General features: G+C 39.0%; 1 long non-coding RNA gene across 2 annotated transcripts in view; it reads right to left on the bottom strand.

Annotated features, from left to right (window-relative positions):
- Positions 1–25498, bottom strand: part of LOC133474988 (uncharacterized) — a 75470-nt gene that overhangs the window by 49564 nt on the left and 408 nt on the right. Inside the window, exons 2-3 of one of the 2 annotated variants that reach the window (XR_009787685.1) lie at positions 24778–24824; positions 21183–21341 (exon numbers count right to left, since the gene is read on the bottom strand). This is a non-coding gene — a long non-coding RNA (uncharacterized LOC133474988). Of the gene's footprint in view, positions 1–21182; positions 21342–24777; positions 25324–25498 lie in introns of those variants that run through there. The other variant, XR_009787684.1, reaches the window with a different exon arrangement.

The raw sequence follows: 25498 nt of genomic DNA, 5'->3' as shown, positions 1-25498 counted from the left end.
CGTTTGTCTGTTTAGAATGCTGTGCATAGATGCTATACCTTCTCCCTGCAAATCAAATATTCATTCAACTACCTTGTTGTCTCTAGTCCTGAGGGTAGCGCTGGAATTACATATGCCTCACATGCATCTTCATGAATCATATATCACTGTATACCTTCACATACTCGTAGTCACCATTAAGGGGTCCTCATGCACTAACATACACATATACACACACACACACACACACGGGCGCGCGCACACACACACGCACACACAGCAAAGGTATGTAGGAATGCATAAATACATGTGAAAACAAGTTTATTTGGAGCTCCTGGACAGGGATTAGTGTGACATATGAAAATTGTAGCACTTCAGCATGGAGAAGAGGCCAATGAAGGGAAGACAAATGGGTGGGGAAAAGAGGAAGAGGAGTAAGCTGAGGGTGGCGTGCTCGTGCATGTGTGTGTGTCACTTTCTCAGGGCAGTGGCCTTTCAGGGGGGCCGGCATGGGCTCGGTAGCCCCCTTCAATTAAAGTTGAAAATTGATGTGCATCATTAATTATGTCAGTAACGTCATAAATCATCACAAGGAAGAGTAATTAATAAATTTCAACCATTGTGAAGTACATGATAGAGTGGAGCTAAATAAGAGGAGGTTGGATTAGAGGAGTGGTCCGTCAGTGACTTGAGATGGGTGGAAGGGTGTGGGGGGGTACACTCACACGCTCTATTTACTGGACCACTGGGATGTGACGTGAATGTGACAGCACCCCACCAACACCCCTCCTACACCGCTCTCTCTTACCAGCCCTCTTCTCATTTTGGAACGACAATTAAGGACAGGCACTACCCGGAATATAGGCTGATGTTCCATGTCCGGCCTGTGTCTGAGGTTAAAGTGGACTGCAGGTGATGCAGCGAGTGAACAAACAGCCTTGTTGTATAGGATGGTAAGATCAAGCTTAGAAGAAAGCTTATAGGCTAATTAAGATTCTGTGAAGACTTGGAAGTGTTGCCTACCATTAAAAAAAAAAAAAGTGCACTGGTTTGTTTTGTTTTGGTTTTCTGTTGCCAAACCTAATGCATATTTTAGTATATCGTTAGCCTAATAACATAATTGCATTTTTAAACGTTTTCGGAAAACAAGAAAAAAAAAAAATAATTCAACAAACAAGAAGAGTCCAGTTGCCTCGATTCAGCCTTTGCGGATTAGCATGACCTGGATGATTGAGAATCTACACATACATAAAAAAAAAAAAAAAAGGTTTTAGCAACCACACTAGTATTTAATTTATTGATGATGTGAAAGCAAGCTGACTTGGGCAATTATGCTATTAGTCAAACAATATGTAGATCATAATATACTTTCTTTATACATGACATACAAGGCAATGGCTATAAACATACTAAAGATAGATATTTGAGTGTAATTTAATTTCAACAATTAGATGTGACTACATATTGCATTATTGTTACTCTTTTTGGATATAGCAATTATGGAACATCGTGAGGAAAAAAAGGCATGAATTCTAAATTCTGCATAGTACATGGCGCCGCAATTTTTTAATATTAATATTACATTTTAAAAATGATAGATTAGCTTAATATTTAATTTAAGTAAATCACCATTGGAAGCTGTGTTTTCTTTGTAGATTTAAAAGGGTTTATTTTAACCCTTTGACATACAAACAACAACATTAGTCATTTTTGTGGTGTCAAATTATGTACACAATGACGCAATAAAACCATGTGTTTTTTTTAATAAATAGTGAAACAGAAATGATATACCAGTATAAATACATACAATAATTCAAATTAAAAATAGAACTTTTTTGTAGACAAAAAATAAATACTCACCAAGTAAAACATGTATTAACCTGAAATACTTATGAATATGAATTAAATGATTTAAAGAGAGAGTGCCTTATTAAAGGCTTAATAGTGCACACTGTACAGAGTGGCCACTGATACCACTGGCACTCTAAATCTGCTTCATGAGATCTAAAAATTGCGAGAAAAATAGCACCGAAGACAGAGCTCGCGCTGGGAAATTTCTATTGCCTTTTGCTGTGTAAGTATAAGTGTTGATTGAGTCAGATTCCGGCGTGGATGCACAGTATCGATCGGGAAGATGGCGAGCAGATAAAAGCGAGGGCAACTCCTGCCGAGAAAAAGTAAACACCACTCCAGATGACAAAACACTGATCACACCGGAGACCTCCAGCTTCCCTACTCTCGCTGTGACCCAAAAGCCATGACGACCGTAACGCACTTACTGTACGTATGTGTGTGTTTGCCGTGCATGCTGGAGGTGGCCGTGAAGACATGAAGATTTGTTACACTCGTGCAAGTGAGACAAAATCTACAAGAAGGGAGGGGACTTAGGGGAACACGCGCATCTAAGCAAGTGTTTAATATCAAGTGTGCCTGATGGAGTTTAATCAATACTTGGCCTCTTTTGTTCCCAGCCTGCTGAGGAGATCGGCCATTCACGCCAGAAAGGTTAACACTCCGGGTCAAGTGATTTCACACCCACACCAGGCTCCTGTGTGTCACCACAGCTACCACGCCTACAGTCGCCATGACAGCAGCATCCTGATTTATGGGTTGTGAGAGGGTGATGGGATGGGAGAGCAGTGAAGAGGGTGAGGCAGTGTTACCTTATGATAATATCGAGTGCGAGACATGAGGCGAGCACAGCCTCAAACTCTTGTGGGCGTTTGTTTTTTGGGTTTTGTATTTCTTGCCTGCGTCTTTGAGGACACTCTCTTTTGATTTAAGCCAAGTGGTGCTTCGTGAAAACAGAATAGTAATTTCTATGGTAATACTTGCTCTAAATTTGCATGTCGACGTTAACAGTCCTGATGGAAGAGAATATCAATAATGTCATTAGAGGAAGATTACAAATGTGTGCAAAACTGTTTATGTTGTCTATCAAGAACTCAGATTACATTTTCCATGAGACTTTAAATGAATAATTGAAAAGAGAGGCTGTAAATATCCCAATTGAGGTCTCACAGTGCTGAGGCTTGGTTAAAAAGGTGCCTGAAGAGAAATTAACATGAGAACTTATCTTTCACAGGCCATTACTTAAAGCCTCGCTATTCTAAACACACCACCCTCCCCCAATGAGGAGGACAATAAATAATCTTTCCAAATAAAATGTATTCCCTGCAAATTCTCCAGGATGCAGCCCATCATTATCAGTAGGAGGGGACAGACAGCAATTAATAACACAGCCACCCATCTCTCCGAGAGCATCCATCTTGTTTTCATTAGGTCTATTGCCGCTTGTGCATGTGTGTGAGGGTGTGTAAAAAGATGCTGCAACAGTGGGTACATGGATGAAATGTTAAACCATCCCTCTCTCAGTCAAGCCTTGCTAGTTGAGATGTTATTGTCTGATCATGACTAATGCTTTCTAATGCCTTATTAACACTCATTTCAGAACCACCTTTGATATGGTTCCTCATGTTTGGAGGCAGTATTCTCTCCAAAAGAGCAATTGCACGAGGGTCTCTGGGGTTGACAATAGCAATTAGCTTCAATGACGGAGCGATATGAGAGGCTGCTGATTGACAGTTGCCCCCAGAGAAGGGGCTGACTGAGGTGACAGCTGGGCCTTCAACTCTCCCTTGCTATCCCAGGCTCTGGCCCCCGTGTCATCCCATGCGCCAGCCAAAGCCTTCCTCACATGCATGCAGTCGCGTGTGGGGTTACATTCTGTGTTGGGGCCAAACCCTTCCCCATCACTCAAGCTCACTCCTTGTTATATCTTGTGTGTAAGCTTAAGGCTTCCCCATTGCTCCGTGCCCATTTCTTGTTATTCTAACACATCTCATTGCGATACACCCTGCTGACCCCGCCCTTTCCCCACATAGGGTATGACGATGGGCCCTCATCATACTCTGTGTGTGCATTATGGACGAGCATTCACAGAAATCGCCGTGATGAGTTACTAGGAAAAGTAACATTATGAATCAATGTTTTATTTTAATTTCAATTTCCAATGGCAGAATACACAAGAAAGGCGGAACAGTGGCCTAGCATGGTTAGCAAACACATCCACCACACATTTCTCAGGTTGAGGGTTTGAATCTCCCTGATCATGTTTTTTTTTTTCCTTTTTCCAGGTCATCCAGTTAACTCCCAGATTCCAATAACATGTTCATTGAAGACTCTTAATGTTCCTTTAGGTGTGAATTTAATTGAGTTACTGAAAGATAAAAACAATCAAAACAAAATAAATATAAGAAAAACCTGTTGAATATTTGCATATGGCATGTCACTTCCTGTCAAGGTACCATATACACACATCTGTGCCCATGCCAAGTGTAAAGTGAGCTTACAGCTTTTTTAAACTTGGCCTTACATTTGGCGCCTCCACGGCAATATGGGAGAATTCATTCTCAACTCAGAGAAACACATTTTCAGGCCAAACATGCACAATACTCCATAAAATAAAAGTCCCAGTATGTTTAGCTGGCGTTTGAGAGATGTAACCCGAAAATGCCGAAATCAGTGCAAGGACATCGTCGCATATAGAAAAATGCCCACAATCGCCGCCTCAACTCTTTTAAAACTAAGCCATGTGTTTATAGTGGTTTATAACGCTTAATACTGTGCTAGTGTTTACACTAATGCCCCCCAATCGCATGTGTTCTGACGCCAACACTGGTGTGGTTGTTCGTCTATGTATCCTGCTCCAGCTCACCGCACAACACTAATGAGGACAAGCGGTATCAAAAATGGATGAATGGATGGATGGATGGATGGATGGAGAGTACACAATACAAAAATGGAGGCTTGGATTAAAATAGTGATTCCTTTAAACATACACAAACAAAATGTCCACCCTATGATGAGAAATATGAGCATGTCAAAGCTGCCTAGTGACAGTCAAGCAGCTTAATAGCTTTGTAGGGCATTTTTTAAATTTGCAGGGATGTAATGTAATTGTTAATTCCTTGAGAAAATTATTGGTATTTTTTTTAACTCTCTTGTTTATGGCCCATTTTCTAAGCTATAGGGGACATCAGGAGGCCAACAAGTTGGGCCTAATTAACTGCGCCCTCTGCTGGTTAAAACGATTCAACTTCGCTATATCAAGTGCAGCAATTGCAAAACATAACCTAGTTGTTATACATGCATTGGGTCGATGCCTTATGGTCAGTCAATAAATCAGTAAATCATGTCCATTCTTATTGTGCATACACTTTTTCCATCATACTCATACAGTCGAGCATTCTGGTTTGCTAGCTGCTCCCTCTCAAAGCAACAACCGCAGCAGACCCGACACATCAGTGAGTGTTTCTTCAGTAAAAGCCTGAGGAAATGAAGCGCTGCACGTCTATTGATCCCCCTACACTGCGCTGTGCATCAGGGAGACTTTGTTTTCACTGCCTAACAGAAACACAGCTCCATCAATACTGTAGAGGTCTCCTCAGCACAAGCTCCTTTCCTCTCACAGGAGTGTCCCAGGGGGCTTGTGATAGACTCTACTAACTATACACTAACTGTACAGCAAGAGAATACAATATGTTTGTGTGTGTTGTGATTTGTCAAAGTGTGGAGGGGTGCTCTGGGATGGCAACAGCAATTTAAGGAGTATAAAGGACGAATTGGCAACAACCGTTTGTGAATGATGCATTATGTAATCTACCCCAAGAGTACACGTCTTCTACTCCATTTACCTCGGTTTTTCTCCTGTTCCATTTCTCCATTGCCATTTTATCAATTTTTAGCACCCTCATTCTGTGACGTTTGCGAGTGTCACTGGCAGCTCTTTAAAGACTCACTTACACATGCGTCAAAGTAAGTGCCAATAAACAAATCACCGTACTAAACAGCATCGAGGTTACATCAATCAGACACATACGAGGTTGACTGGCTTCACCTCAGTTCTTTAGGGAACAAACAAGCATTGTATCCGTGTGTGTGGCGTGGGATCTAATGGATATACTGCCATATGGATATACTGCCATATGCATTAGGTTATCACCTCACAGTTAAGGCGATACATGGCATCCCTGTCTGATATGACTGGCCTAGCACCTTAAGTGCTAGGCTGAGCATGTCATAAATGGACTAAACTGTGCTATATATTGTGTGTGGCTGATGCAGCTATCACTATCCCATGCAATCCACAATGAGTTTACCTCTTGAGAAGTGTAATGAAAAGACAAGGCAAGCTGGACCAACACCTTGCGTTTGTCAATATATACTGGTGCATGAGTACATTGTGTACAACTAATGCTTTTAAATGTTTAAGGACATCCAAGTCTGAACGTGTAGGTGTGTGAATTGAAGAACAAGTAGATACAAGCCACAAATGTCTTTCTTTATGTCTCTCTAGAATTTCAGTAAACTGTGAAAGGATGTTAAATGGCCATTTGTAATTTATAAGAATAAAATAATAATAATAATCTCTATAAATAATAAAATAAAAACTTTTTTTACCCACACAATGTTGCTCTGCATTTATTAATTCAATTCAGTTCAGTTAAATTTGACCTTTATTGTCATTAGCTCCGAACACGACTTTCATTGTGCAAGAATGTCAGCACTTGATAATGGCAACAATCACTTGTCTTTTCTGGGTTAAGAGTCTGTAGTGAGAATGCATGTTTGATGGACATTTCCGGCAGGTATTGGAGATTACCGTTTAAAACATTTTTTTTTTTTTTTTTTTAATAAATGAAGCTATTGATCAGCCATTTCCTATGCAGTACTGACAATACAAGGAGGAAAACACAAACGTTTAGAGATAAATCCATTTGTGGATTAATTCATTGTTAAAAAATGTGATTGTGTGGAATTTATTGTGGATTGTGTCTTATTACTTTTCCCCAAGCCAATCAAGGAAATTCAGTGAGTTAATTTAGTGAACTTACATAGTTGCAATTTACAGCAAGAATATAAAAATATTGCAGTCTACATCTTTCAACAACTTCCTGCAATCAATATGTGACTGGATGAAATCATTGGTTGTGTAAGCACTCAAGTAGGAGCTCTCAAACTGCGATGCAACGGAAAATGTTTGATTCAAAACTTTAGCACACTTGACTCTTACTTTGTAGGGGAAAATGCATCCCAAAAGCAAAGTGGGCTCATGCTTGAACTTTTCCTCAGAAGCACCTAACTAACTCACTGCTGGCTCCAACTGTGTCCCTCTTCTGGACAACAACACTATTAAATTGCAGCACTGAGGCTATCAATTTAATAAGCACTGGAGCAGATCATTTGACTAAGGACAATATTAGTATTCAGGCAGTGTTCCACTAAGAGCAGCTGACCTTTTTAACCACCGAGAAGATCCTTGAACACATCCAGCTGAATCAGAGCACACCATAATAAGGCCGTCAATGTTTAACAGTGTCAAGAAGAGGGATTTCTTCTTAAGCCTGACACCTCCACCCTGTCTGATAATAATTATTATGGTCTATCAAGCTAACTAGGCCCCCAGCAATTAAGACTAACACTTTCAATATGCCGAAATAGATTTTGAGATGTTTTAAAAAGGACAAGAGAACCTCTCTCTAAATGTACTAAACGCCTGTTTTCAATCGGTAACTAAACACAACAACTCAAAGCAAGGCGCTGACGTTAAACGATGTCGCCCCGGTGCAGATAGCGGTTTAGCTCTTTGGCTCGCTAGCTCGTTAGCTGACAAGCTAGCGAACATAATAAATTAATTAGTTCTAGTCCCCAATTAATTGTGTGTTAATTGGGGACTAGAATGTGTGTTGTGTGTTAATTGGGGACTAGTTGTTGTGTGTTAATTGGGGACTAGAACAAACAATTATTCGGAGCAAGGCACTGATGGTTTATACGTCGTCACTATGGTGGACCGAGCTGTTTAGCTCCTTCACTTGCTAGCTCATTAGCTCGTGGGCTACCTCGTTAGCTCGCAGGCTAGCGGACATAATAAACAGTTAACTTTCCCTTAAGTGTCTCTGTCGTGTGCTACACGCTGCACGTGGAGCAAGGCTGTGGAGTACTGGACAGAGCCAACAACGGTCCGCCGGACCACGAGCCATCTAGCGGCTAACGACACAATGGTCCAACTCTCCGTGAGCTGCGTGCCACAGCAATCACAATTTATCAAGTCCGGAAAACCTATCGTGTCCATTTTATTTATTGTATGATAAGTCGATATGGTAATTATCGTGACAAGCCTAGTCATGCTGTACTTATTTACACCATAAACTAATTGAGACTGAATCCATGTCATTGCTGTTAATTACAGCCAAGCAGTGCACTCAATTTTGCCTCAACTACTTTCCCAATTCAATTCACATTGATAGATATATTGATGATAAATTAATCGATTGTTATGCCCATGCCCTCTTTAGATGTGAAGCCATGTGCACCTACTTTTCAGTACAGCACAGGGCATGTTGAGTTGTTGTCTTCAAATTCCCAGTGAACCCTCACATAACAAATCAGATCATGACCTTTGGCACCAACATTTCAGCCTGCTGATTCACACCTGAGGAGCCTATTAGCCAATGTTTGGACTCAAGTACGGTTGTACAGAATCCAGAAGACTCAACAACAGGCGAAAGACTGGTATTAGCAAAGTGTTAATCATACACTGTGATAGTTACAGTGCCCAACAGAGCAGAGTGAAACTGATGCGATTAGTTATTGTTGCATGAAATAAAGAATACACAAAATTTTAAACGCCTGTTAATGTAACTGCTTGGCAAAAATCAATTGCTGAAGTAATATTACTGGAAAAACACTAGGAAGAAAGCTCAAGGTTTTAAAAATGTTCTTTGTCACTTAAAACTAAGCAGGCTCGCATTCACTAAAATGTTTCAAGGTGATTGTGATGCAACAGGCAAGACATGAATCAATAAAGGGCTGTGAGCTCACCAGGCTGAAGGAGTGACATGGAAAACAAGGTCTGAGACTGGTCATGCAACTGGCACCACTTGGGCTTTATCCAGCCATACAATAAATAAACAATACGGCATCTCATTCAATTACCACACAGCACTTAAATGGCAAGGACAAGAACGATCCATAAATAATAGGGAAGTTAGCGGGTAGATATATGCTTGCCCTAGGAAATGGCCGGTTCTTTTACAAGGGCTACTTGCAATGTTGATGAATATTTGCCGGTTTTGAATCATAGCTTAATGTCAGCCCGTAATTTGTTACAATTAGTCAGGTGATTTATATGACCGCCATGGCTGAGTGTATGGTAACAATTAACACTGCTTTCTCAAGGGTTTTTTCTATTATTAATGGAGTGTCACATAAGGGTAAGGCGTCCACCGAGTCGCCACATTTGCAAGGTTCTTAGTGTGTGGCAGTGTTAGCAGAATAGATGGTAGGTTGCAAAACAAAAGTCAGACGTGCAGCACAAAAATAATTCATTTGTATGTGCCTTGTTCAGTGGTTTTGGTGTTTTCTTCAAATAAGAAATGATTAACACTTTATTTTCCTATTTTTGTATTATATTTTTCTCTAGTATAACGAATTAATACTTCAAATAAGTTGAGTAAATAAAACAAATGTTAAGTTGTAGAAATATTGTCATTTAAAAGATAGTTTTACATTTAGTTTAAGTAGCAGCGTTTGGCTTTTAAAACCAACAGTTAAAAAGGAGCCAAACATCTGTTCTGTCTGGCAATAACAGGGTTCAAGTGAAGCAATGTGCCCCTAAACGGCTAATAAATGGCACAAAATGGGCCTGCAATTAAATTTATACACTTGATTGCACTGCTGTCATGTCCACTACAGGCTTATCGAACACCTGGGATCTATTTCCTGATAGAACCTTGGGGAGAGTGGGAAAGACAGAAAGTGAGGGGAGGAAATGAACAAAGCCTTTTTTTTCCTGCTATTTTGGGATGCTGCTTGAATTGTTTATAGATGATCCTCAGGAGCTTGAGATTTTAGAGCGGGAAGAGAAAAGAAATCTGGCTTTAATAGACAATGTTTAAAAGGAAATTAGTATTTTATACACTAACAAAAAGTGTCTTTTCTATTCAATATTAATCAGTGTTATAATTTGAAAATTCTGTCAAAGGATTCACTGTCTCAATGGGTTACATTTAATGTCAATGCACAATCATTAACATGGTCGCTCATCAAATGAAAAAAAACTGACTCCATAAGCACTGACGCCGATTGCAAAACCTCTCAGCCTACTCAACACTCCATCTAATCATGAAAAAAAAGGTGTCAGCACAGCTAATTATAATCATTAATAAAGCTTTACTGAAAGGTGTTTGACAAAACGGTGAAAATGATACATACTCTTACACATTAATCACTCTGAATGCATAAATCTGCAGGCTTTTTTTCCCCTTTGAAAGTGCATACTGATGTACACCCAAAAAGTACTGACTTTCATTTCCCACATAAAATGATTTTCTACTTTGCTCTGAAAGAGTAGAAACAAATGTAGAAGCAGAAATCTGATCAATTTTTACTTGGACAACTAGAATATATATTTCAAGAACAATGATGACGTGTCTTCACTTATGTCTTCCTCTAATTTGCTAATTACGCCATGCAATTTCAGAGATAAAGTCACGTTTTAGGGACTCTGGACTTTCACATCTACCGCTGAGTAAATGGCAAGAGGCCAACAATAATTTTGCTAACCCTTTCTTAATTGTGAGAGGGTCACTCACTATGCCCAGCAGAAAGCATTAAGCCACTGAACTGCAACTGACAAGGGCAGGTTCCCCACCAGCACAGCGGCCCCTTGCATGCAGACAAAGCATAAATATACTGTACATGTATATATTTGTTAAATAAAGCATACACTCTGCATTTATATTGTAAATATTTGTTCTGATTTATTTTTATTGACATTTCTGAGTAAACGTTATTTGTTCGCAATTTTTAGGCAAGACCAACCTTTTTGTCTACCTGGATCGTGAGAGGCTAATATTTTAACATAATTCTTGTTAAAGTAGAGACAGCACAATCTCTTCGATGTGATTTAGAAAAAAAACTAAATATTTTCTTTTAATGTCAAGCTCATTTTAAATATGCAAAAATTAAGACAAAGATAATTTTATTTCCTTCCTCTTTCCTATTGGCTCAAATTCTATTTTTTTTGACAAGTGACACACCATCATCATTAGAGCTGGAGGAGTTACCTGCGAGAATGGCCATAAATCTTGTTAAAGTAAGCAAAATCGTCTCTTGTGCCGTTTCCCCAACAAGAGGCAACCTGTCTGTAAGCACACACCATCTGCACATAGTTAGCGCCTCTTGCGCGCAGATGGCGGCCGAGCGCTTGCGAAGTTGCACCGTCCGCACATCTAACCTTACAAAGCAAACTAATTAACAGTAAAAACGTGGCGCATAGTACGGCGAGGTTTGAAAGAATTTGTGATGACTCTAATGAGGAGAGTGAGACAGAATGGTCATCTATATGGTAGAGCATGAGGAATAGAGGGGCGGACTCCTAGGTTTAGTGGACTCTTTAAGAGCCTCAATGAATGCGGACCACTTAGTGCCAAGCCTCTGTCCAAAAACACAGGGCTTTAACAGCAGGACGCTGGGCAAAGGGCATGCATCTTAAAGACGGGAGAGAAGCCTTGGTGGAGTGTGTGAGGGGTGGCGGGGACAATATGGGTAGAGGCTCCCTCACTCTCATAATTAGCCTAAATGAAAGATACAATTCCCATCACATAAAAAACATGGTCTGGAAAGTAAATCAAAGTTACATGTGGTAGCTTTTGCTCAAGGCCCACTAAAGACTGCTGACAACCATACTTTTGCATTCACCTGTTGTGGTATAATTAATTAAACACGGCGGCACCGTGAAAGTCGAGCAACTAAAAGCTTGTCAAATTTGAAGTCCAGCCCAAAATGTTGGTGAAAATGTGCCCTACATGCATGTTGTGAAATCTAACTATTGCAATGCATGACATCAGCATATCAAATGCACCCCATTAGACTTGATTTCAGTATCAAAAGATTTGCTAGTTGTCGATTTTTGCAACACTTTTTCTGAAAGCAGAATGGTGGTAAGATGAAAAGAACATAAGGGGAAAAAATGCTTTCCCATGAAGTAAGCGGACTCACTGAAAGTAGTAAAGACACCACCGGTGTCCAAATGCTTTTGAATAGCGCAACCAAGCATTTCAATGCCATGCAAGTCAGAGATGTTTGCCAGTAGGCATGTGGATTATTAGAAGAACTTTTGGTTCCGTCTCATGGTACTGGTTTTATTATCTAATTCCCATTGGCCAGGACTCTCAGCCAGAACTTGTTTTGACCAACCTTTTGTGAGCAAATAACTTTGATTTGATGAGCTACAATATTCTTGTTCATTGTTCTCAAAAGCCATGTTTATGTACGTGTTGTTTTCATGTTTTAAATTACATTAGCGGATGACTGCTAACCCACATTTCTGTTATATATACTGTGTATCCTGTTTAAGGTCACTGGTACCTGGAGTCTAACCCTGCTGGCTTTGACGAGAGGCAGGGTACACCCTGTAATGGTTGCCAACCAATTGCAAGGAACATAGACAAATACTCAAATTCACACCTAGGGACAATTTATAGTCCCCCAATTAACCGAATATGCATGTTTTTGGATGTGGGAGGAAGGCCGGGTAGCAGGAGAAAAAAACATGCACAAGGTGCAAAAATGTCTCATACAAGTTTTCCTTGCACAATTATACACTCATTTCCATGATATTTCTTATATGTCATACATACATAGAAACAACCTTATTTCACCTCAATTTAACTGACAAACAAAGTGTGGCTAAGTGGCAAGTGTTTCAAATCCAATTTACATAACAGGAAGTTAATGTTAAGAAATGATATCCCTGAGGACCATATTTATTACTCCTGCTCCTTTGTCATTAAAAATTAAGAGTGATTTAAAACAGTTATGGTTTTTAATGTAGTAATATTGGACTTTGGCATACCTTTATGACAATTACTGTTAAAACGTTACTTAAAAGATGTATAGTTAACAAATGTTTTATGATGTAGATAGTGGAGAAGAATTTTTCCCAAATTTACTAATCTAACTAACTTGTCGAGCATCGTCACAGAACGAATTATTGTCGACATTGGAAGTACCAAGAATGTAGTAACAATTTTGAGAGACAAGCAGCCATTAATTAACTTGTGTCCTGCCCTGGTTGCTGTGTGTTCACAAGACTATGTACCGTAAGCACACTTTCAGTGTCCCATCTTCATGCTAAGAAAAAGCAGTCAGTGGAAAGGAGGACAATTCCTTAGAAAGTTAATTAGTGAGGAAACGAGCAAAAGGGAAAAAAAAGTAGGAAACGAGAAACGACCCAGCTGCCAAAAAGTAATAAGGGTTTCATTATTTATTTCATTATTCATTTATGGATGTGTTCAGACAGAATTAATAATATAAATCCCTGAGAGAAAATGTTTGCTCTGGAACCCTATTATGAGCAGGCCAAGTCCAGTGGCACACTTAGTTAACATCCAAAAATGTATGGCCCCCAACAAATAACATATCACGTGGATATTTTATGGTTCCTGAACCTCTTTTTTTTCAATTGTCTCCCTTTCATTTTTGTGTTTTAGTCAGATTTACAGCTGGATTACAATCCCTACCTACTACCTTTAGGAAATTTAATACAGAAGGCGATTAATAGTTATTAATTAGATTTATGTTGAACAAAGTAATGCCGTCCATTAAGTAGACAACAATACAGAATCAATTATAGATCTCTTTGGGGGGTGGAATTTGTGCCACATTTAATCATTTCACAGTATTCCCTGAACTGGCCTGTGTTTGCATTTGCTCAGTGTTTACTGCAACACTTCCAGGCCAAATCACATTTGATTTTCCCTGCTGACATGAACCCAGAACTCACTCCCAATATACACTCAGGAGAAAATGAGGCCAGAAAGAGAAAGAGTCGTGGCGAATCATTCAAGGCTGTCCAAATATCTCTATTACAAAAACAGATATTATATTTGCTTCCAACACAGCGCGGCAAAGGCAACTGGGATGACTGGTTTTTCTCTTGGAATATTAGTTTTCACTTATCAAATATGCTTCTCTCACCAACTTCCCAACCGCAACCTACCCACTCAATTCCTGGCTTTGTCATGTTAAGGAAAATTGGGCGAGTAAGTAAAGACAATTTGTTTAATAAGAATAGCCTTGTTTTTGCATCAGCTGAATATTTTTTACATTTCCAATGCACAATGCATTTAATTTTCCTCACTCTCTCTCTCTCACACGCGCACACACACACGCGCGCACACACACACACACTTATTTGCAGCTTTAAAAATGCCAGGAGCATGTGTGAATAATCACAGGGAGGGCCTCAGTGGTGCTTTCGTCTCCTGACAAGAGGTTGGGAGCAAGGGCAATCGGGGAGGTGCACATTGAAGGAGTATACGGCTTGGGGGGCGTTGTGAAAGCTAACACATTTAGGGTTCTGAAATCCTCACAAGCTTGTCTCATTAGCTGCTAATAGGCAAGACTTTCCCCCGTCTTTTGTTCTGCATAACTTTTGTCTCATCAGTAGTGGGTGGGTGAGTTGTGGTAAGATTTGTAGCGAGGGGGAAGGTGGTCAGGTGGATGGCAAATTGCATTTTCCAAGTACTCTGCTGAGGGTGTTAAACCCTTATTGTGGCAACAAACACATCTGCCCAACCATTAACCTGAAAAGCAACGGAGTGCAAAACTGAACTCTCAACCCGTTAGCACCAAGATCAAGGGCAGAGTCAAATAGGAAGCGAGAGGGAGGGCGGGAGTTATTTTCCCCCCGTTGCTGCTCCTTCACCTTTCCCAACCAGGAAATCATAGAAAAAAAATAACACAGTTAAACTGCAAATTATTACCAAGCCTCCTCTCTGTTCTGGCTCCAAGCAGACATACTTGAGTTGTCATGCCAAGGCAATGGCCAGTGCTTTACTTCAATTGCAGCACATTTTGATAAGCATTAGAGGAGACAATAAAATATATACGTAAATGTGCTTTAGTCTACAAGCAAAGATGGCTTGAAAGACAGACAGGGAGAAAGATAAATGTAGAAAAAGGGCCTCTTTATTAACAACCCAACTTCCTGACAGTAAAAGTGGATTTTACATTTACAGAAGTAGCCACTTGAGTTTGCCTGAACGCTATCCTAAAGGCAAATTCTGGCCATGATTTGAAAGGCAGAGTCAAGTACTGTATATTTTATTTTATGCCACTGTGACGGTCTGTCCTTGAATCAATGTGCCCTTATTTCTTCAAATCTTTTTTGTTGCGCTGATTTTTCTGAGCTATAATTGTGCTATGAATGCCAATATTCATTATTAAGATAAGTTCCTGTTACTTTGAAAGGACTTCTCTTTTTTTCAGTTAAAAAAAGAAAGTATTGAATTACAAGACCTTGTAATTCAGCACAAACGTCTGCAGTGATCTGTTTTAATGTCCATCATAAAAGTGGACAGACATCGATACAGTACATGTGCGAGAGAGATATTTATGACAGAGTGAAGAACAGAGAATATGATTGGAAAAACATCTACTTCTCGTTGAAACACTCTCTTCTTTGTTATAACCAAAAGATAAAAATCATTGTATTGCTAACTATTTTTAATGTCCACTGTTTTTCAAAGAACCCTATTGCCAGTTAAAATCTGATAGTGTGGCCTAAGTAAGCGTCAAAACTTAAGGTGAAGAATAAAAAACATTCTGATCCCCCAATGGAAAAAATAAAATAAATCTAGCTAGTCGTCAATATTACCAGAATTATTATAACCAACCTATTTTGTAACACCAAAGGTTCCAGAGTGAGGCCGGCTCTCAGCAGAAAGATTTTTAGGTCACAAACGGCCAGTATAGCGTTGTGCCTCAGCCTTCATCCAGCAGATCAAGGGCCTTGAACTAAAGCACAATTGACACTGACCTTGCAGAGACCAGAAAAAGAGAGAGCTCTAACAAGGCATTAGCAGGCACCTCAAATATACCTTACAACTCTGTTCCCGGCTCTAAAGAAACACAGCTGCACAGTGCTGTTTTTCAGGGAGCAGGGCAAACGTGCGAGCAAAATACGGTTCTCGGGTGAGCTCAAGGGTGCAGCTGGAAGGTCAAGAATTCATAGCAATAGGGGAGCGAAGTTTACAGAGATTCGGTTTAATGGCACTAAATCACACAGTGCAGTGAAAGCCCAGGATATAAATTTTTAGGCATAATCCAGCCTTATATGATTATATGAATTACTTATGTGGTAGACAAGTCAGAATGTGACAAATTGTATGTGCGTGCGTGATAGGGTGTGTATCCTTGTGCAAGCATGGGTGACTGTAGGCATCTTGAGGAGAGAGACGCCTCATCTGTTTAGCAGTCCAGCCCTACCAGCCCACCATATGAAGCAGACACACAAGGTGTCAACACCCATGACAGTGATGGATGCCCTAAATTCTGACGGTAACTTGGCCAATTGAACACATTAACAACAGGCACCTGTTTTCCACCGGTACAAACCTATTAAAAGATAACAGCAATGGCGGCCCCTGCACTATTAGTAAATTATAGTTCTGTCTGCGTATGGGGCGAGTGCAGGCCTCCCTTTTGAATCCCCCTTCTACTTCCCTTAGCTTTATATTCTCATTGATAGTCTCACAGTGCCTCCCAGTGGCTGATAATTGAAATAGTTTTTAGTACAATTTTAGCAAGGTAAATAAATGGCTAACATGGATACAAGATGAATGGCTAGTATTAATGAAAGCAATAATGTGCAATGTCTTACCTACAAAAATATACTTAAAAATAAATATTTATAACAAATAACAGTTACATGGAAACAATTTATTTGTCATTAGATTGCATTACCCAAACATTTTATTTTATCCTAATTCTATGGGGTTAAAAAGTATAGGCAGTTAAAGAGTATAAGAATATAAGTTGCACAAGTATAAGTGGGAAGACAACAACCAGTAAATACATGTATAGCAGGCAATTTGTCACATTGTGTAAATGCCTCCAATTCCCAACAGAACTGGGGTAAAATTTATAATCACTCAGGAAGTCACAATGTACAAAAAAGGACCACTTTTTATACTCTCTCATCTCCCACAGACCACTAAAACCTTCTCATAAATCTGCCGCGCTCCCCCCAGAAGTCTGTTGTTGTCAGATATCGTGCCTCGACAAAGCTGTCTACTGCCATTGTCTTGACAGAAATATGATATGTGAAACTGCAATGTCACATCGCTTAACATGATTTAGCTTAAGCTAGAGCGCACCATTTTAATCAATCAAATGTGTCACCTTTCTCCTGTAATGATAGGAGCAGTATAGGGTGATCTACTAAGACTCATCCTGGCTACTGATTTATATCTTCTGCTGGCAAATGTATTAAAAGAGTCTCCTCTCTTCCTGTCTTTGGGGTTTCTATCAAATTGGCAAATAAGTAGGGCAGGGCAGCAGGATATTTCATGTCTTGTTTGTGAGTCCCACAAATAAAAAAAAAACGTGTGCTTGAAATGAATAAAAAATAGATCTGGCCTTGTACACAAACCTCATGTTTTCCACTGAGTTTACCAAATGTCGGACAAAGTGTATGGTGGAATCTGGCCAGGGTATCTTACACATCCTATGATCAATGCAAACCATGACCTGGATGGTCTGGACTACATGAACAAAAATATAAACTGCTCCCATTTTGGACGAGCTGAACTCAAAGATCAAATACTTCCTCTATGTACACAACAGGCCTATTTCTCTCAAACATTGTTCACAAATCAGTCTAAAACTGTGTTAGGCGACACAAGGCGCAGACGGATTCATCAGCGTCATCCAAACAATCGGAGGAGCAAATGACAAATGAGATGAGCCAGCAAGTTGAATCTCCCACACCCCTCCCTGCCCCATTGGAGCAAAGCCCAATGCAAAACTCACTCTCTACTAGCCTAAATTCTCTGTTAGGTGTGACAGATAGGATGAAGACTATTGTCAATATTGGAATCCAACGCACACCACGCCAAGATCTTCCTCCCATCTCCCCTCGCCTGAAACCACCATCCACTGAGATGCGAAGGGCCCCTCCTCCACCCATGAAGAATCTTATCTGCGAACCTGACTGATATCTGCGGGGTCTCTTACAGAATAAGTCAGACCCCTATGGAGATCAGGCATTTTTCATCCCTGTAATTACAAGGGACAGAAAGTTGGTCAAAGAAATATGGCACAAATAAAGTAGAACCACAAACTTAGTGAGGACAAAATGTGAATCTATCAAACCATTGTCTCCAGTTATCTCTGCGAGACGAGCTCTTTTCAATATCAGGTCACTGGGTAATAAATCAATGTTGATGAAATGACATCATTACAAGCTATGATCTGGACTTTTTGTTACTAAATGAAACGTACCATTTTAAATGAGGCAACACCAGCAAATTTTTATTTTATGAACAAGTGTCGAATAGGGAAAAAAGGCGGTGGTATTGCTGTTATTTGTAAGTCATTATTTCAGTGTAAAGAAATACTGGGTGATTTCAGCTCTTTTGAATAGTTGCTGTTTTTTAGTTAAAGGTGACCCAAAGGTTATTGTTTTAATAATTTATAGGCCTCCAAGATACGATAGAAAATTTATGGAGGATTTTTCAGAACTGCTGTCAGTTATTTGTACTGACTACAACTATTTTGTCACAACGGGAGACTTTAAGACTCATGTTGACAATAACATAGGGGGGGGGGAAATCTAAAGAACTCTCTGCTATACTAGACACATTAGACCTCTCTCAACATATTAAGAGTCCAACCCACACTCAAGGTCAGATCTTAGACCTAGTCATCTCTAAGGATGTTGAAATTCTATCAATTGACATTAAGGATATGGCTATTTCTGACCATTTTTGTGTATTCTTTGAATTACAGATTATTCCAAGAGTTCAGACAACCTCTATGTATGTAAGAAAATGTACATAACTGAGAGTACCGCCACTAAGTTTATGGAGACCATAGTTGTGTCACAAACTGTGAATGCTGAGATAGTTGATAAACTTTTGTATAATTTCACCTGGAAAATTTGAAAAGTCATGAAGGCTGTCGCTCCTATTAAAACTAAGACAATATTGAGGCGACCTAGAACACCGTGGAGGAGCACTATGATGGTAAAGACCTATAAATCAAAGAGTAGGAAAGCAGAACGTAAGTAGAGAAAAACTAAACTCCAAATTGACTATGACCTCTACAGACAAAGTCTTTGTAATTTTAACAAATAGTTAGTTAAGGAGGCGGCACGCTGGCCAACTGGTTAGACCGTCTGCCTCACAGTTCTGAGGAACGGGTTTCAATCCCCGGCCCCGCCTGTGTGGAGTTTGCATGTTCTCCCCGTGCTTGCGTGGGTTTTCTCCAGGCACTCCGGTTTCCTCCCACATCCCAAAAACATGCATGCTAGGTTAATTGAAAACTCTAAATTGCCTGTCGGTGTGAATGTTAGTGCGAATGTTTGTTTGTTTGTATGTGCCCTGCGATTGGCTGGCAACCAGTTCTGGGTGTACCCCGCCTCCTGCCCGATGATAGCTGGGATAGGCTCCAGCACGCCCACGACCCTAGTGAGAAGCGGCTCAGAAAATGGATGAATGGAGTTAGTTAAGGCTAGACAGCAACACTTTTCTGAAATCATCAGTAAGACCTTCAACAATACTCGCACTCTGTTTGCTGTGGTTGACAAGCTAACAGCAGTAAAACTTTTTTAAATGTATATTGTCTCTCTATATGGCAGATATTCACTTATTGAGGGTGGATCTGGAACGTATCCGCTTCGATAAACAGGGGCATCATTGTAACATGATACAGTGATTGATACATAGGGGGAAAAACAGCTACAATATTGCAATCTTTGTAACTGAAGAAGGCAAATGTAGAAATACTGTATTCTTCTTCAATATTCGGCATACAAACAAATATTACCGTATTTTCTCGTGTATAATGCACATTTTTCCCCCCAAAAAAATTGTCAAGTCAATAGTGCGCATTATACATAGGAATAAGGAAAATTCTTTCACATTTTATAAATGTACAGCGCCACCTAGAGGTTATGAAAAAGGTGTATTCTACACTTTCATACCAATATGACAGGGGTACGTATCACTGTTGTGCTCATAACTTTACATAACCTGGCAGAATTTTTTAAATATTGTTTTTTTAAATATGACTGAACAACAGCCATCATTATTTTCTTTATGGTTATGTTTTGTTTAATCATTGTGCTTTTGTGAAATGCTTGAGAGTTTAATTTGAATCCCATTAAAATATATTTCAATATGTTTCGCCTAGTCCTTCATGTTTTATTTAAGGAATTGTACACATCTTACAAATTATGCCCAAGTAATCAAACATAGGAGCACAACTGTGTGTTTTCTCATTTACCAAATAAAAGTCGGGCTGGGAATTTCAAAATAAGAGCAAGTAAATAAAAAGAGAAAGTATTACGTGTTCAAATAAAGTGCTTAACTTCAGAATATTTTTTTTTTTAAACTAATAAAATACAGATAATACTTCATGTTTTGATCACATGGGTCGAGGCAAAAGTTATGGTGCACATTATACATAGGTAGGTTGTCCAGAATTTTGAGGTCAACTTTGGTAGTCCGTATTATACATAGGTGCGTACACAAGAATTTACGGTAGTTTGATTATGCTAGATTAATCCGCTATATGTGGAACATCACGTGACCAAACCCGGAAAACAGGTTAGCTGGGATAGGCTCCAGCTCACCCCGTGACCCTGAAGAGGAAAAGCAGTAGGATGGACAGTTCTGGCAGCAAAGGGATACATCTCCCATCTGTCTCCCATTTAGTTTTTATTGTTGACTGGCTAGGGTTACATTATTTTATTATTTTTTATTTGTGGTTTGGCTACATACGTTTAACAATACATGCAGGGGAAGACAATCAAATTACTGTACACTAAAAAAATTTAAATCATCAAGTGGAAATACAGGATTTCCATTTGGAAATACAGTGTTGAAAAAACAGGCGATTCAACGTATCACATGAAGTCAAACTTGAGAATGGCAATGCTACATATTGTTATAATGATAGTTGGTTACACCGCTAATAGTTTAATAGAGAGAGTGGACAATTCGTAATTAGCACTAATGTTCGCAGCACAAATTGACAATTGCCTTCTTACCAACTTTGACAAGTTAAAAAAAAGTGTTGTAACTTATAATCAAGATTTGTACCAGGCAGATTTATACAAGGAGGAAATATACCTGTAACCACGATAGAATGAGTGGATCCACATGCCAAAAGGTTCAATTTGCCCAGATGGCATCCTCTGGGCTGAAGTCCCCACGTCTCCCATGTCCGGTCTGACCCAGCTCACCATTGCCCCAACACAGAAGATCCATTTTCAGCATGCTCTGTATATCCTGAAACGGGATAAATTCAAGACACTGCAGTTATTCATTTTATTTTACATTTATATGTCTCACTCAATGAATAAAACAAGTATACATCACTTTCGTGACATGTATAGAAATGCCATATTTTTAAGTAATGACAGATGATTGTTGATGGTGACATTGGATTCAGCTCACACACAAATACAATGGAACCTCGAAAGCCAAACACCACTAAAGTTGCATATTTTCAGGAAAAATATGCCTTGAAAGTCAAACAACAATCATCCTGTCACGCGAGACAGAAGAAAAATAATAATGAAATATCAATGACATTTTCAATTAAATTATACCAATCATGCTAACGGAAATATAACATAACACTACCCAACTTTTACAGCAATACCAATAAAATATTATGCTGTGATAGCATGATTTAGCAAATTGTCCTGTTCCCTTTCCATTATCTGTTTTACATGTTTCCATGTGAGTAGTTTTACTTTATTTAAATTGTATAATACAATGTAAGGCTGTGCAATACATTTTATTTAATTTTAATATTAATTTGAGTTTTCCCACATTTTCTAATGAGTTTGGGAGATTTTTTTATCATCCAATCCAACTAAGGTTGAGCTTTTTTAAAGTTGGAGGTTATATATTAAGGATATCACCCAGCCCTAATAAAATAATTAACTTATTGTTAGAACAGTTAAAATGTGAAAACTTTGAACTCTGTCCATGGACAGCAGTATCATGGAATGGATTATGCTCGACTTTTGAGGGTTCACTGCAATTTGATTGATGATTAGTGTTGTGGTCTTGAAAGAGCCATTAAAGGCACTTTAATGTTTTAAGTTTTAATTTGGCTCCAGTTAGAGAAATGTTCTTGTTGTTAGCATTGAAGTTTCAAGCAGTCTGTCTCTGATCCAAGTCACTGAAATTTCTTCTAAATGTTTTCATTTAAAATCTGCCCTCTGCTCTAATTAGAATGTGACCCTGCACACATATACAAACACATTCAGAAGCTGCACATTCACGCGCACAGACACCCTAAACCCCCACAGCAATATAAGCAACACAATTCCATCCGACTGATATTGGAATTTTCCAAAAGAGCAAACCAATAGATAACCTATTACAAAACTATAAGAGATCAATAGCTAATTTCTTGGCATTGATTACCTCTCGGACATTTAACATTCACTCTGTGGCCAGGATGTGTGTTCCACAAGCTTATTGCTATTGCCTCTTGCAAGTATTAAAATTATCGATTCCGACAGAGGACTAAAAATGTCAAGCTGTTCATTAATCTCAATAAAGACTACACTTGACCACAGTCCCCGTTTTCTCCCATGACAGGGATACAACCTCCACAACAAGGAGCACATACACATTCCTATACATGGACAAATGAGCTTCTGCTGTGGATTGTGCTTTAAGTCTTCAAGATACAGTAAATGGATAATTGAAGACGTCTTTTTTTTAATACAACTCATCCAACACTAGGTATTTAGCCTTTACACCTTATATTGACTATCGTACAGTATAATATAGAATGACCAACAAATAGTTGATTAGTCTGTGCAAAACGTGTAGTCGATCATTGTCAAAGCATTTTATATCTAGAAGAATGCAAAGCAGTCCTTAGCTTAATGACAAAGCATGAATTTGATCCTTAATTTTCTGTCTTTTAATTCCTTTTCATCACAATGCATCTTGATCACGGCAAACTAAACACAGTATTCAGATATCACAATCAAAAATAATAATTCTGTGCCTTTTTGTCACCATTGTGGTTTAAGAGTCAAATGCCTTTAGACTGATTTGTCCCAAACTGCCAAACTGTCTTCGTAAACGCGGAATCTCTTTCCTCACTTTAATAGTTGCATTAAATGTCTCTATATGACTTCCTTCTAAAGCTGGTATGTTTGTCTTCACACTCATAATATTGCCAGGGTTATGGTCTCCATGGCACCTTCTGTAGGTGGCACACCATAGCAAATAAACATCAGGCTAATGTTTTCTGAATTGTTTTAACTTCAGAAGAGTATAAGGGAAAATGCTCAAGGCTTATGCACACAAATAGTGTGGTGGTGAGCTCAGCCTTGTACCACATTCAACCAACAAACTGGCAAGAGCCCACAAGCAGAAGCGGAAATTCGGTTTCCACAGCTTTTTACTCTCTGGTCTACATTCATTACATTGTGTTATGTTCGCATTGAGTCTTAATAATCCATCCATCCATTTTCTGTACCGCTTATCCTCACTAGGGTCACGGGTATACTGGAGCCTATCCCAGGTAACTGCAGGCAAGAGGCAGGGTACACCCTGAACTGGTCGCCAGCCAATCGCAGGGCACATATAAACAAACAACCATTCGTTGTCACAGTCCTACCTACAGACAATTTAAGAGTCTTCAATCAACCTATCGTGCATGTTTTTGAAATGTGGGAGGAAACCGGAGTACCCTGAAAAAAACCGGAGTACTCTGAGAAAACCCACGCAGGCACGAAGAGAACATGCAAACTCCACACAGGCGAGGCCGGATTTGAACCCGGGTCCTAAGAACTGTGAGACGGATGTGGTAACCAGTTGTTCACCGTCCCGACAGTTTTTATAGTATTTTATTTCTTTGGGGAGCAATTATAAAATAAATTCAACCACGGACTATCTGTAAAAGCAACAGTTGTTTGGAAGCAGCAGTATGTACACTAGTATGCAGATGCACGCTAGTTGAGGCAGGTGAATCTCAACAAAAAAATATATATATTGCGGAAATTTGTATTTATTTCAGTAGTTCAATTAAAAAGTAAAACTAATATTATATTGATTCACTACCCATACAGTGAAATATTTAATGATTTTATATTTTATAAGTTTGATGATTATCGCTTACAGCTAACAAAAACCTAAATTTCCAAATCAAGAAATTGGAATAGTACATAAGAAACAAAAGTATTTTTAATAATACAAACTGGGTAAAGAATTGGCTTTCTTAAAAGTATTTATGTGTTTAATGAAGCTACAGGATATAATGTGAGTTTCACTTTTTGAATTGAACAACTGAAACAAATGAACGTTTCTACGGTATTGAGATACAGTTGTACTTAATTAAACTCAAGGCCTTACGTTAGGCTCCAAACTTTGTGAACCCCAAAAACAATTTGTGGGGAAGTAGTAGGATTCAAGTGCCCAATTCTGCTCACAAAGTGCATCACAAACGTGAATGATGAAAGAAGTTCCATTGTGCAATACTGAAAAGCCATTTCTACATATTCAAACTCCAGAGAACACAAAATAACAACCTAGCTGATGCACCAATGCATGCGTTCAAATGAATGTTAGGCCCAGGGGGCTTTTTAGCAATCACATTTAAAAAGTCTTAACGTAAAATAAGAATAACTAAAGAAACAAATAAACTGCTCTTTGAGACAAACAAAACACGTTGCTGTAATCGTTTACTTACTGCTCGCTTTTTTGTGATAATGCAGACTGCAATGAACTCTCAGACGCCTGCAGCAGGATGATGACGTCATGATATTTACAGGAGAAACGAGAAACATTTTTGTTTTTCCTGAATGTATATGTGACATATTGTTCAATAAAGAGTGTGTAAAAAGGGGGGGGGGAGCAAAACATTTTCTGTTTTGATTTACTAGTGGCAACTGTGTTAAGGGTGCATTACCGCCATCTATCAACCTCAAATGAAACTGCAGATTGGAAGGACTATCTGGTGGGATCGCTGTACTTTACTTGAGAATTAAAACAAACAAACAAACAAACAAAAAACTTTACTTGAGAATTTATTTTCTGACGACGTTTTATTTATACTCTTTACGTTTGAAAACAGACCTTTCTTCTGCTTGCTTTGTCAAAATGGGGTTACTTTTTTCAGCCTCTACAGATGACACAACATAGACCTACAGAGCGATAGGAGGCAGTCAACTGGAGTTGATTGATTGATTGATTGATTGATTATTGATTTGTAATCCTGTTACTGTAAATCATACTAAAATTTAATTCGTGTTCAAATAAAATTCTTTTTTGGGAGATTTTTTCCAAAATTATTATTATTATTTTAATGCAAAGGATTTATTTATTCAGGGATATTTTTGAAATATTTGTTTTTCAGGTGCCTGAGTATCTGTAACAGGGTGTTTGCGCCAAACACAGCAAAATCGATGTGA

Source organism: Phyllopteryx taeniolatus, chromosome 3 (assembly GCF_024500385.1).
Source record: "Phyllopteryx taeniolatus isolate TA_2022b chromosome 3, UOR_Ptae_1.2, whole genome shotgun sequence".
NCBI classification, from domain to species: domain Eukaryota; kingdom Metazoa; phylum Chordata; class Actinopteri; order Syngnathiformes; family Syngnathidae; genus Phyllopteryx; species Phyllopteryx taeniolatus.
The sequence above is the reverse complement of the archived record's forward strand: the minus strand, read 5'-3'. Positions and strand labels throughout refer to the sequence as shown.